This window comes from Spinacia oleracea, chromosome 4 (assembly GCF_020520425.1).
Source record: "Spinacia oleracea cultivar Varoflay chromosome 4, BTI_SOV_V1, whole genome shotgun sequence".
NCBI classification, from domain to species: Eukaryota; Viridiplantae; Streptophyta; class Magnoliopsida; order Caryophyllales; family Amaranthaceae; genus Spinacia; species Spinacia oleracea.
Window position 1 is genome coordinate 46,353,041 of NC_079490.1, and position 15,655 is coordinate 46,368,695.

The window sequence follows — 15,655 nt, forward strand, 5'->3', positions numbered from 1 at the left end:
AAAACGCGAACCAGGAAAATGCCTAAAACCGTGTTAGTAGACACGGGGCCCTGTTGTAATCAAGATCAAGCCCAAAGCACTTTTAAAGCCCAAATAGTGAAAGCAAATGTCGAAACTTAGACTCGTCTCAAAAAAAATATGTGTACATTTTTCAAAGCAATATAAAAAAAGCGTATAATAATCAAGGTCATTCTTCCAAAAAAAAAAAAAAGGTCATTACGTCGTTGGTTTCTCAAATTAAAAGCGTTTATTTGTCAAAAAGATCAATCCGGGCCAAAGTAAGCTCGATGTATTAATCATTGAAAAATGAATCAAACTTTGTCGCCCGGAAAATGAAGTCGCACTCCACGATTTCATACCACTACAAAGGTCGCTCGCACTTACGAACACGATCCCAAACACGATCAAGGACGTTATAAAATACACACTTTTCTTGGCAAAGAGCGACCACCAAGTACGAATGCTTGGGGGCTTGAAAGAAAGAAAATATACGATGCAAGTTGAAATAACGCTTCCAGGCTGCGTCCCGTGCTTGGACAAATTCAAAAACGGACTCGACCTCAAAGCAAAGGTCTCCGTTAACATTCGCATATGGTCCCACCAGTCATTTCGCAAGGACCCAAGTAATGGCATAACTAGGCCAGTTCTAAATGGTGACATACATCCTATGGGCCGCAAAGACTTGTTCAAAACCATGAAAGGCAGACGACCACGAAACGATGGTCCGTTTAGACACGTTGCCAACACACATTCAGGTTACGACCAAACCCGAGCATCTCTCGAAAGAACTCTCTCTTACAAGAATGAATAAAAAAAATTCTCAAAAGAAATCCTAAGGATAAATGAAATAGGTTCTGGCCCACCTCGATCAGGCAGGATCGCGTCAGAACCATGCGAGTCCCAAATCTAAAAACGAATCCAGGTTCGCCTACCTTCAGCGGACGGGGTCTGTGTCACTAAACCGCGCAGGTCCTCAGTTTTCGAAAAAAAATAATAAAATAAAATCTTCAAAAAACAGGCTCGCCATCTTCAGCCGGCGGGGTCTACGTCACAAACCGCGTAGGTCTTTATTTTCAAAACACCAAAACAGATTCGTCCACTTCTATCGGACGGGGCGTCCACCCTCAGCAGGACAGGCTCGCCCACCTTCAGCGGGCGGGGTCTGCGTCACTAACCGCGCAGGTCCTTAGTCGCTGCAGCGATAACTTTTCCTGGTTTTCCTTTTCCAAAAATCAAAGGATGGTTTCCCTTTTCCAAAAATCAAAGGATGGTTTCCCTTTTCCAAAAATCAAAGGACCGTTTCTCTTTTCAAAAATCAAAAAATTGGTTTTCCGCTTTTCCAAAAAAGAGTGATGTGCTGGATTTTCCTTCGTTTTACGTCCTATAAAAACAAGGGGGTTTTCTCGTTTAGCTAACCCTGAAAATGAGAATCTTTAAAAACATTTTTACCTCGTGATTGGGCTTGGCCAGGCCTGGTTACATTTTATAGCTTTGATTTCGAAAACAATCTGTAGATACTTCCAATGACAAAGTGAGGGAGTTTCTATACATCTGTAGGTACTTCCAATGACAAAGTGAGGGAGTTTCTATACTATCGGTTAACATATTCCATGGCTTGTTATCACTCGGGGGCTCGTGAGACCCTCGCAAAACAGGTCACATACACCATGGCTTGTATGACGCACTTCGTCTAGTACTTTGACCATCGTCTCATCTCGAGACTCAGTCAAAGTGGGGGCTAACTGTAGAAACCTACTTTTGTCCCCATTCCCGGAAGGGAAGATTCGATGATGAGAACATAAATCTCCACTTGGAAACGCATCTCCTATAAAATAACGAATCTCAATCACCCTTTCATTTCAGCCAAAACTGCTATTTATAGAAACCTGCTAAGAATAGTAACTGCCGTAAGAAGTAGTTGTTAAAAGTGGCAAAGTAATAAAAGATAGAAATCTGTCAGAATTAGGTGTTGCACTCCAACATAAGTCCTAAAAGAGATAGAATTGGCAAAAGGAATTCTATTCCTGTTATAATTCGAAAATAGGAGTTACGTATTAATTAAATTCCTAACGAACCTAGAGTTCGTAACGGGCCCAGACGCATTCCGTCATAAGTTAATACGCACTAAGAAACTCGGATAAGTCTCAAAAGCTCCGTGTTTAAGAGTCCAAATCTGACAAAAAGGCTCGGCCCAGATCCTATTTTCAACGCCTGGGTCTGGGCGCCGAAATCTTTGGCGCCCAGCCCTGGGCGCTGAAAATACCTGGGGCCGTTTTATTTCCGGATTCTTTTTGGATTCGTATCTTAAAATCTATCTTTCCACACACTCTTTTCCTATAAATACAGCCTCAAAACCGACGTGAAGGGGACACACAATTCCATAACCTGAGTATTGACTCTAGCCTTAAGCCTAGCCTCACGCTGTGAAATTGATCCGGCGTTCTGTCGCAATCGACCCAAAAGTCGAACAGAACGCATCGATTCCCTTGTAGCTGATGAATTAAGCCTAAATACTGGAACATTGCTTGGAAACCCGAGATTCGTTAAATAAAAGGAGAAATAGCAAAGCCAAGTGGTTAGTTTTCTGAGAACCGTAACGCACCTCTCAAGGGTGCGTTGTAATGTGTCCCTCATATGATTTAATCGCTTTCATCATGATGAGCGGAATTTATGTCGCTCTAGGCTAGGATTTTATAGAGTTTTATTATGCTTTTTTGTTAATTTTATATAGTTTTGCTGTTCTTTTATTCCCCTTTTCCATCTTTGTGCTTTTCAGGTGATAATGTTGAAAATGATGGAAAAACAGCTGAGATTTGCTCGAGCAGGTGCCGTGCGATCGCACGGACATTTTGTGCGCTCGCACGAGTCTACAGAGTTGGCTCCAAAAGTCAAGGCAGTGTGTGCGCTCGTGCCTCAAATTCGTGTGTTCGCACAAATCTGGAAAATCGATGCAGGAACTATGAGTGATTTCGTGCGATCGCACCGCAGAGGAGCCCGCTCGCACGAAATTTCGGTGGGCTGGCACTAAATTCCTGTGCGAGCACACAAGGATTTTATGAGATTTAGCCAGGTTATAGCCGTGCGATCGCACGGTTGTTGGGCACGTTCGCAAGGCACGAGGGAGAAGAATCGTCGCAGGGCCCGTTCGCATTGATGCACAGCACGATCGCACCGATGCGATCGCACCTGGGTCTGCCCGATCGCACGGCTGCGCGGGATTCAGTTTTCGAGTTTAAAACTCTTATTTTTGGGGTTTAGTATAAATAGGATTTTTGATTATTTTCATTTTACGCTTTCATATTTTACATTTCATATTTTTACACTTTGAATTCTAGAGGTTTTGTGATTTTGTTCTTCAATCTAGAGAGAGAAACTCTTTAATTCCAAGCATCAATTCAGTAATTTTCTTCAACTCTTCTCTTCTTTATGCAATTGAATTCTTAGTTCTTTAATACTTTCACTTTCTTAGTTGATAATTGTTTTGCAATTCCTCAATACCTTGAGTTCTTGATTTCAATTTTGCTTGTTACTTTGATTTTCAGTTTTTGATTTGATTGTGCAATTGAGTTTCCTATTCTCTACTTCTTCTCCTTTAATTTCATGATAGCTAGTTTTGAACTAATGGATAGCTTGATTGTTAGGATGATTAGTGAGTAGTTTTAGGTTAGGGAAAGGGGAGAAACTAGGGGATGAATTAGGGGAAATAGATTATTGATTGTTGGTTGATTCATGTGATTAAATAAGATTTGATGATAGGAAATCCATGCTAGTTGAGTGGTAGTTGCAAATGCTATTCGATTAGATTTCCGTGGAACCATAGGATAGGTTTGGCAAGACATCGTGGACCTATCTTGTGTTGATTAAATGGCGGTACCTATTATATGCTAGTTAGTTTAGTCTAGGATTAGGCGAAAGCTCTTCCGTGGATTAGACGCTTAGCGTTCCCTATCCGAGAGGTGGCGAGTTCGTCTTTAGATGTCGTTTGCCTAATCACCATTTCGTTGCATGATCACCATTGCTAAATAGTTGAATTGATTTCCCCCGGTTTCCCTAGGCTATCCCCGACTCCCTAACGTTTCCCTTTCTTGATTCAATTTTACATAGTTCTTTATTTGTTTTTAGACTCTTAAAAAGTGGCAATTCAAAACAAACCTTTGTTCGAACTAGATTGACTTCCAACTCAATAATTCACCGTTTCTTTGGGACGATCCCTTTGCTTGCCGCTTGCCGGTAGTTGAAGTGGTTTTATAAATATTGTTTGCATAGGTGGTTTTCTATCAACGACGGAAAACACGCTTATCACATCACCCTTTTATAAAATTGTCGAACTATTAACTTGATTGATCTATCACGCCTAATAAGATAATACCCTGGAAAATTGAATTATCATGCTAGGTACCTTAAATCAACCTAAATAAGATAATCACGATCGATTTAGTGTTATGTGTTGCATATTGCTAAAATCAATTCAGAATAGTTTAATAGTTTAAACGCATGTCCCTTCAATTATTTATGCTGAGCTAGTAAGGATAACCTGCCTCTGGAGTTATCGATAAGCACTCCTCTCGGTAGTTACAGTTCCCCGAACTCTCAATCTCTGCCCTGCGGGTGTACGTTGAGCGATCCCCACACCAGGGATCACAAGGGAACCTCTGCCCTGGGGGCTGAACTTTCCTAACCCATACATTATTCCGGCGACGATCTCCGCGAGAGCTTGCATTTCTTTTGGGAACAGCAGGCCCCTTCATGTTGGGTACCTTTTTAGGCCTAGAACTGAAACGGGGAAGAATTTCCTTTCGCTTTCGATCAGGACGAGCTTTCACAGTCTTAATTCCATTGTCGCGAGGTTTAGCAGGATTACGGTTTTCATACTTAGCCCTACCTCGAGGTATCAAAAGTTTAGCCGACTCTTCATTTCGAGCGTTAGTTCTCACAGCCTTATCATCGGAACTCATCCACAACTTATAATACTCGGAAAGACCCACAAAGCCATCTGTAGTCACGGTCCAACGCGGGAGGCCACCATAATACTTAGCCCACGCTTGAACCCGTGCTCGTGAAAAGACCGCTACATTAGGTGGTACCGTATCAGCAAACGGGATAGCCTCCCTTAAGCCGTATTGTCGCATGACTCGGTAAGGAAAGACGTAAATAGGCCGAGATAATCCCAACAAAGAAACATGAACTAACGTCTCGGAACCCCCCGTCATATTAGTCAAACCCCACCACGGTACCACCCACTTAATAGAGCATATGCCATGAGTAAAATAGGAGGCCCATTCGGCCTCGTCCTGGCCTTGGTGCAAATACTTTCGGTTGCCTAAGGCTATAGGGCGATAATGTTTAGGATCCGCAGGAGCTTCTAGAAGCCTAAGTCGTTCCATGAGCCAAGTCTGCGGAAAAAAAAACGGGTACGATCAGAAAAATAATGAAGCCTGGGATGCATTTTCAACGCCCAGGACCAGGCGCCAGAAATTTCGACGCCCAGCCCTGGGCGCTGAAAATCAGCTCCAGGCAGAGGCAAACGAAAAGAAAAAAAAATAATAATAAAAATTATATGCGCGCAAATAAACGATCAATTACCTGCAGCAATAGGGGGCTCCCCTTAAAAGTTTCAGACTTGGCATCCTTCTTTAACTCATCCGCACCCAACAAGGTCTCGGCAATAATCAACGGCATAATGGAATAGCAACTCTCCATCTGACTGATCAGGGGAATCAACCTTATGTCACCAAACTCACCATTGTTATTCGACAGTAAATAATGGTTCAACAAGCAGAATACAAGTGCCCGGATATTCAATTTCTGTTCAGTCATATTTTTACTAGGCCTAAAGTGATGTTTTGCAAGCTTCGCCAAATTAACCTTATCACCCACAATGATCTCAGCAAGCGTGTCATCATCTAGTCCTAGGAAAGCCCCTATAGTTGTTTTACCCTCTTCAACAGTACCAGGGGTAGCAGGAGTAGCATTGGTAGGATAACCAAGGATTGCGGCAAATTCATCTGGCAAAGGGCATACCTCATGGCCCCGAAAAACAAAAACATGGTGATCAGAATCCCAAAAGTTTAGGGCGGCATACAGAAAGTTATAATCAATGTTAATTTGTTGTAAGCCTAAAAGTGCCTAAAAGTGCCTCTAAGTGGTATCCTTTCAACAAAACCTTTTCTGTGGAATTAAGGGCTCTAAGCCAGCGCCTAACAACTCGTTGGAGGGAGAAAGGAGGAATCGACATGGCAAGAGTAAAAAAAAATAAAGCTAGATAATTGTAGGAGAGAAGAAGTTGGCAGTGGTGAAAAAGAAAGACGTACTTAACCCCCTATATATACACGAAATCATCCTAATCCCATTCGGAAACGCGTTGCGAAATCTGGAAAAATAAAAAAAGGCTGCTAAGGTAGCATTTTCAGCGCCCGGGGCTGGGCGCCGAAATATCTAACGCCTGGCCTGGGGCGATGAAAATGCAGCCCAAGGCCCAAATCTTTCAAAACGCGAACCAGAAAAATGCCTAAAACCGTGTTAGTAGACACGGGGCCCTGTTGTAATCAAGATCAAGCCCAAAGCACTTTTAAAGCCCAAATAGTGAAAGCAAATGTCGAAACTTAGACTCGTCTCAAAAAAAATATGTGTACATTTTTCAAAGCAATATAAAAAAAGCGTATAATAATCAAGGTCATTCTTCCAAAAAAAAAAAAAGGTCATTACGTCGTTGGTTTCTCAAATTAAAAGCGTTTATTTGTCAAAAAGATCAATCCGGGCCAAAGTAAGCTCGATGTATTAATCATTGAAAAATGAATCAAACTTTGTCGCCCGGAAAATGAAGTCGCACTCCACGATTTCATACCACTACAAAGGTCGCTCGCACTTACGAACACGATCCCAAACACGATCAAGGACGTTATAAAATACACACTTTTCTTGGCAAAGAGCGACCACCAAGTACGAATGCTTGGGGGCTTGAAAGAAAGAAAATATACGATGCAAGTTGAAATAACGCTTCCAGGCTGCGTCCCGTGCTTGGACAAATTCAAAAACGGACTCGACCTCAAAGCAAAGGTCTCCGTTAACATTCGCATATGGTCCCACCAGTCATTTCGCAAGGACCCAAGTAATGGCATAACTAGGCCAGTTCTAAATGGTGACATACATCCTATGGGCCGCAAAGACTTGTTCAAAACCATGAAAGGCAGACGACCACGAAACGATGGTCCGTTTAGACACGTTGCCAACACACATTCAGGTTACGACCAAACCCGAGCATCTCTCGAAAGAACTCTCTCTTACAAGAATGAATAAAAAAAATTCTCAAAAGAAATCCTAAGGATAAATGAAATAGGTTCTGGCCCACCTCGATCAGGCAGGATCGCGTCAGAACCATGCGAGTCCCAAATCTAAAAACGAATCCAGGTTCGCCTACCTTCAGCGGACGGGGTCTGTGTCACTAAACCGCGCAGGTCCTCAGTTTTCGAAAAAAAATAATAAAATAAAATCTTCAAAAAACAGGCTCGCCATCTTCAGCCGGCGGGGTCTACGTCACAAACCGCGTAGGTCTTTATTTTCAAAACACCAAAACAGATTCGTCCACTTCTATCGGACGGGGCGTCCACCCTCAGCAGGACAGGCTCGCCCACCTTCAGCGGGCGGGGTCTGCGTCACTAACCGCGCAGGTCCTTAGTCGCTGCAGCGATAACTTTTCCTGGTTTTCCTTTTCCAAAAATCAAAGGATGGTTTCCCTTTTCCAAAAATCAAAGGATGGTTTCCCTTTTCCAAAAATCAAAGGACCGTTTCTCTTTTCAAAAATCAAAAAATTGGTTTTCCGCTTTTCCAAAAAAGAGTGATGTGCTGGATTTTCCTTCGTTTTACGTCCTATAAAAACAAGGGGGTTTTCTCGTTTAGCTAACCCTGAAAATGAGAATCTTTAAAAACATTTTTACCTCGTGATTGGGCTTGGCCAGGCCTGGTTACATTTTATAGCTTTGATTTCGAAAACAATCTGTAGATACTTCCAATGACAAAGTGAGGGAGTTTCTATACATCTGTAGGTACTTCCAATGACAAAGTGAGGGAGTTTCTATACTATCGGTTAACATATTCCATGGCTTGTTATCACTCGGGGGCTCGTGAGACCCTCGCAAAACAGGTCACATACACCATGGCTTGTATGACGCACTTCGTCTAGTACTTTGACCATCGTCTCATCTCGAGACTCAGTCAAAGTGGGGGCTAACTGTAGACACCTACTTTTGTCCCCATTCCCGGAAGGGAAGATTCGATGATGAGAACATAAATCTCCACTTGGAAACGCATCTCCTATAAAATAACGAATCTCAATCACCCTTTCATTTCAGCCAAAACTGCTATTTATAGAAACCTGCTAAGAATAGTAACTGCCGTAAGAAGTAGTTGTTAAAAGTGGCAAAGTAATAAAAGATAGAAATCTGTCAGAATTAGGTGTTGCACTCCAACATAAGTCCTAAAAGAGATAGAATTGGCAAAAGGAATTCTATTCCTGTTATAATTCGAAAATAGGAGTTACGTATTAATTAAATTCCTAACGAACCTAGAGTTCGTAACGGGCCCAGACGCATTCCGTCATAAGTTAATACGCACTAAGAAACTCGGATAAGTCTCAAAAGCTCCGTGTTTAAGAGTCCAAATCTGACAAAAAGGCTCGGCCCAGATCCTATTTTCAACGCCTGGGTCTGGGCGCCGAAATCTTTGGCGCCCAGCCCTGGGCGCTGAAAATACCTGGGGCCGTTTTATTTCCGGATTCTTTTTGGATTCGTATCTTAAAATCTATCTTTCCACACACTCTTTTCCTATAAATACAGCCTCAAAACCGACGTGAAGGGGACACACAATTCCATAACCTGAGTATTGACTCTAGCCTTAAGCCTAGCCTCACGCTGTGAAATTGATCCGGCGTTCTGTCGCAATCGACCCAAAAGTCGAACAGAACGCATCGATTCCCTTGTAGCTGATGAATTAAGCCTAAATACTGGAACATTGCTTGGAAACCCGAGATTCGTTAAATAAAAGGAGAAATAGCAAAGCCAAGTGGTTAGTTTTCTGAGAACCGTAACGCACCTCTCAAGGGTGCGTTGTAATGTGTCCCTCATATGATTTAATCGCTTTCATCATGATGAGCGGCATTTATGTCGCTCTAGGCTAGGATTTTATAGAGTTTTATTATGCTTTTTTGTTAATTTTATATAGTTTTGCTGTTCTTTTATTCCCCTTTTCCATCTTTGTGCTTTTCAGGTGATAATGTTGAAAATGATGGAAAAACAGCTGAGATTTGCTCGAGCAGGTGCCGTGCGATCGCACGGACATTTTGTGCGCTCGCACGAGTCTACAGAGTTGGCTCCAAAAGTCAAGGCAGTGTGTGCGCTCGTGCCTCAAATTCGTGTGTTCGCACAAATCTGGAAAATCGATGCAGGAACTATGAGTGATTTCGTGCGATCGCACCGCAGAGGAGCCCGCTCGCACGAAATTTCGGTGGGCTGGCACTAAATTCCTGTGCGAGCACACAAGGATTTTATGAGATTTAGCCAGGTTATAGCCGTGCGATCGCACGATTGTTGGGCACGTTCGCAAGGCACGAGGGAGAAGAATCGTCGCAGGGCCCGTTCGCATTGATGCACAGCACGATCGCACCGATGCGATCGCACCTGGGTCTGCCCGATCGCACGGCTGCGCGGGATTCAGTTTTCGAGTTTAAAACTCTTATTTTTGGGGTTTAGTATAAATAGGATTTTTGATTATTTTCATTTTACGCTTTCATATTTTACATTTCATATTTTTACACTTTGAATTCTAGAGGTTTTGTGATTTTGTTCTTCAATCTAGAGAGAGAAACTCTTTAATTCCAAGCATCAATTCAGTAATTTTCTTCAACTCTTCTCTTCTTTATGCAATTGAATTCTTAGTTCTTTAATACTTTCACTTTCTTAGTTGATAATTGTTTTGCAATTCCTCAATACCTTGAGTTCTTGATTTCAATTTTGCTTGTTACTTTGATTTTCAGTTTTTGATTTGATTGTGCAATTGAGTTTCCTATTCTCTACTTCTTCTCCTTTAATTTCATGATAGCTAGTTTTGAACTAATGGATAGCTTGATTGTTAGGATGATTAGTGAGTAGTTTTAGGTTAGGGAAAGGGGAGAAACTAGGGGATGAATTAGGGGAAATAGATTATTGATTGTTGGTTGATTCATGTGATTAAATAAGATTTGATGATAGGAAATCCATGCTAGTTGAGTGGTAGTTGCAAATGCTATTCGATTAGATTTCCGTGGAACCATAGGATAGGTTTGGCAAGACATCGTGGACCTATCTTGTGTTGATCAAATGGCGGTACCTATTATATGCTAGTTAGTTTAGTCTAGGATTAGGCGAAAGCTCTTCCGTGGATTAGACGCTTAGCGTTCCCTATCCGAGAGGTGGCGAGTTCGTCTTTAGATGTCGTTTGCCTAATCACCATTTCGTTGCATGATCACCATTGCTAAATAGTTGAATTGATTTCCCCCGGTTTCCCTAGGCTATCCCCGACTCCCTAACGTTTCCCTTTCTTGATTCAATTTTACATAGTTCTTTATTTGTTTTTAGACTCTTAAAAAGTGGCAATTCAAAACAAACCTTTGTTCGAACTAGATTGACTTCCAACTCAATAATTCACCGTTTCTTTGGGACGATCCCTTTGCTTGCCGCTTGCCGGTAGTTGAAGTGGTTTTATAAATATTGTTTGCATAGGTGGTTTTCTATCAACGACGGAAAACACGCTTATCACATCACCCTTTTATAAAATTGTCGAACTATTAACTTGATTGATCTATCACGCCTAATAAGATAATACCCTGGAAAATTGAATTATCATGCTAGGTACCTTAAATCAACCTAAATAAGATAATCACGATCGATTTAGTGTTATGTGTTGCATATTGCTAAAATCAATTCAGAATAGTTTAATAGTTTAAACGCATGTCCCTTCAATTATTTATGCTGAGCTAGTAAGGATAACCTGCCTCTGGAGTTATCGATAAGCACTCCTCTCGGTAGTTACAGTCCCCCGAACTCTCAAGCTCTGCCCTGCGGGTGTACGTTGAGCGATCCCCACACCAGGGATCACAAGGGAACCTATGGCCGTCGTGGTCGAACATAATTGCACTCCCTTTATGTCACGATAACCGGGTTTTGTCAGTTTTTCTCATTGTTATTAAAAACTGAATGGCGACTCCTATATTACTAGTCGATTGGGTGTAAACTCACAGGAAATCCAATTACACTTGATCTGACAACGTCACGCCCACGAGGGACGAGGTCACGCATTAGCCTCGTGCTTTTTCGACCCCCTCACACTACTCTTCATAGAACTAGTATTGTCCTGTACACACAATGTTGTGTGAAAGATTTAAGAAAAAATTTAGTTAAACAATTAATATGTTGTCTTATATATGCAGCTGGATGAACAAAATAAAGAATTGTTGAAGAAAACTCATCACGTTCAACTAGGTAAACCATTCCCAGAAGTGAATGAGAAATGTATGACTAAAAGTGGTAAAGATAATGTCAATAGTCGTGATCAAAAATTTAAAAGTAAACATAGTTTAATCATGGCGGAATAAATGAGTATGAATGTAATTTCAAAATACACACCAGAAGTGAGATTGTAAATGATGAAAAGCATGTAAAACTTAATGATGACAGAACTCAAACTTTGGCCATGTTTGGTTAAGAGCTGTTAGCTGTTAGTTGATAGTTGGGTTGACTAGTTGTTAGCGGTTAGCTGTTTCTATTAGCTGATTTGACTAACTGGTTGCATTAGCTGTTTGTGTAAAAGTGTTTGGTAAATTAGCTGATAGTTGTTAGTTGTTTAATATGTAAAATGACCATTAAGGGCATTGACATACTTTGTTTTTTTTATTAATATTAGACAAATAGTTTATTGTGTTAATTTTTTCTCTTTATTTTTTTTAATAAACAATGACTGAATAAAATAATTATAAAAAAAAATTATTTTAATTAATATTTTTTGATAATATATATTTTTCAAATAGAGAAATATTACTAATGATATTTCAAGCATGATTGCAATATATTTCAAGCATGATTGCACTATTTTTCAATTGCTTCAAAGTACTAATATAAAATTAATTACAACAAAAAACGAATCTAGTAAATACGGTGATATGAAAAAGAAAATGTGAGTAATGTTTTTAGGAGAAAAATAATGTAGGGTACCAAGGTTGATAGTGGTTGTAATTATAGGCAATAGTAGGACAAAATAGTCATTTTCATCCACTTTCTCAAAGCTCTAATTGCAAAAAGCTCCTATATTGAGCTTTTTCAAAATTAGTTTTTTCACCCCAAAACTCTCTTCCAAACCTCTCCTAACCAAACACTTCCAATTAGCTTTTTCTAAAAGTCAAACCTCTAATTCACCCCAAAAAGCTTTTTTTCTCTCAAATCTCTCCTAACCAAACACCCCCTTTATATTTTTGGTTGGTCGTGGAAAAAAAAAAAAGCCAGGGCATTACACCAAAACATCTCGTTGAGCTTTATTAAATAAATTGTAGATAAACATGGTGTATGAAGATAATGTAAACATATGTCTACTAGACATTGTAGTGCGCTTTTAGAACCAAATATATAAATAAATACATGCAAAGATCAGGGGGAGATAGCTTTTAACTTTACAAAATAGTGGTATATAGATTAAAATGATACACGGATGTTAAATGTGGTACAGGTTTTTCTTCATAAATCATTGACTCTTTTTATGAAGAAGAGTATGAGTTTATGATATTAATATCATCCTGATGAAGAAAAATGAATATGTTTATTGAAATTTATACGTACCACAATTACAATGAATACTCCGGAAGAGTATAAGCTATCTTTCCATAAGTTTTGTTAGATTGTCTTGTTATTACAAATGAGACACCAGTTTGTGTCATTATATCACATTACAATAAGTCCAAATTTTAGTATTTTATAATTACAGTTATCACTTTGAGAAGAAAACCAGAAGTTATAGAATGAAATATTTTATATGATATTATATGCGTACGATGTGATAATTCAGGTCATCCGGGTTTAAGAACACCCGTCATAAGAATTTGAAAATTCTTGTCAAATAAAAGTTTTATGCTGACACTCCCTCATATGTGTATATATTCAAAGGCAAGACATGGTGATGAGGTTGAGTTGGATTTCAATCGAATAGTTATAAAGAATAGACTGAGAAAAGAAATACAAGAGATATCAATGTCTTTGAAAACTTATATAATGATAGGTGACATGAAGTTTACCATAATGATAGTAGGTGACTTGAAGATCACCAAGAAGTTTACAAATGTATTTTTTTTATTGATTTAAGTATCGTAAATCTCTTGATTGGGTGATCATACGTCAGCACTAAATGAGAAACTATGAAAAAATAAAAAAATAGAACTACACAATGCATCTACTCCCCGTGATCAATGTTAATCTCCAGAAGAGAACGAAAGTATGAAACTTTTATAAAATACACATTGAAAAATATATTATTAGTTGGTGAAGGATTTTATGCTCCATAATATATTTAAAATATTTTCCCAACTTAGGGGAGACGAGCTAGAATAAGTTGGCAAAATTAAAAGATAATAAGTTGATCCCTATATGAGTAAGTTTATATGTCAACTTTATGTCCTCAAAATATATTTGGATATAAATATCTATGATCGATTTAAATATGTTAAGTTTTACATGTCTAGAGACATAAAGGTATATGATAGTCTTAGACTCATAGTACTCGATGTTACTTATAATAAGGATTGAGAAATACATATCTTGTCAATATTTATTTAAATCTTACACCTGAAGTGTAGATTATATATACGGTTCCAACATAATGATGAGATGTAGATTTATTTATATGAAAAGGGCAAGATGATGCAGTTGATGATATTTTTGAAAATAAAGAAAATAGTAATATATAATGTATGAAATACCCTTGAAGTGGTATAGATATCTGAACTATAATAGATGACCCATAAGAAAAGATGAATGGTACCTATTGATTAAGTATTCATATATCATTGATGAATATCGTGCAAACTATGTGTTGAATAATTTTGATGATACCGGTAGATGATGGAACCGAAATATAATGCATATGCGAGGAATAATGAACTTTTGAACAGGGATCATAAATCTATGTCTATTTCGATGTAGACATAACTATAAAGATCAAAAAATCTCATGGACCTGGAGTCTTATAAGTTATGGATTTGAAATATCCACATTGTACAATGTTTTGCATTTTGAGTGTTACATACATGTGCATGTGTAATTAATAGGTAAATGCATCATTCCTCTTACATTTAGTTCGTTTTATATTTTATCATTGCATGATTTTGATTTATTCAGTTATGAATTTAATATTTTATGCAAAAGTTTCTAAACTATTATCATGATGTACATGAATATACATCCAAAGCATAATAACACAACTTTGCAATTTTGGTAGAAATTTATAAGAGGAGATTCTTACTTCGTTGGGCTAGTAGTCGCAAAAGAAGTATATGATGTGAAGGAAATAATGCCCTTGGTCCAAGTATGCATTTAATGTTAAGTCTAATAAATGCGGTTCAGTATTAATTAACAAGTTAATAATTCAGTGAGATCAAGTGAGCTGAATGCCTAGCTAGAGGTCGCTTCAGTTCAAGTGTGTAGGGGAATACAGTTAAACATAATAACATGTGCGGAACAATCCCCAAAGCCAGGAAACATGTAAAAGCACAGATTAAGCAAACTTACATTCGAAGCGTGTTTTCCACAATAATCTGTCAACGAACACGAACAAAGAACTCCACTTGTCGTTCCTCTACTTGGTTCACCGACACGTCAGATTCGTCTTGATTATCGTAGCTTAGACAATCGATCAAGATACTTTGCTTTTGGGAAGAACTCACTTTGGAGGCCCAGAGAGAATTAGGGTTCTCTATGTCTCTAGGGTTTGAGTAATATGAATTGTGTTTTTTTGGAATAATACAATTTCCCTATTGTATTAAATGATGTAACCGGCCAAGAACCAAAGGCCTTGACCGGCCACATCACGCAAGCAAACATGGACCGCACGCCCGCGCCCAGCGACACACTGCAGGCCGAAGCCCACAGCGCGCGCACCGAGCAGCTGGGCCGTGGGCCTTGCTTGCTCGTTGCTGCGATGCGCTGTTGCGTGCTGTTGCGTGCTCGCGCCCAATGGGCTGGCCATGCTCGCCTTTTGCTCGCGAGCTTGCTGGCTCGTTGGGCCTTGCACGCTTACGTGCTTGGCTCGACCGGCCGGCAACTCCGATGCTCTTCGTATTCGCGATTTAATATATTTCCGATATATTATTTATCGTTTCGTATACGACGAATCACCGTCGTACGATACGATTTATTCGTGTCGCCCAGCTTACGAATATTCGCGATACGATATACGATTTCGACAAAGGTCGTATCGTATAATACGTTTCCAACTAATTCCCGAAAAACTATTAAATGAATTTCCGATTCATTTAATCTGGTGATCTGTTACGTGTCATTGGTGTGACCTTGTAGGTTCAGTGAAGAGTAAGTTGTGAGTTCAATATCCATTAGAACTCACTGATCGGAAGCATTGCTCCAGCTAG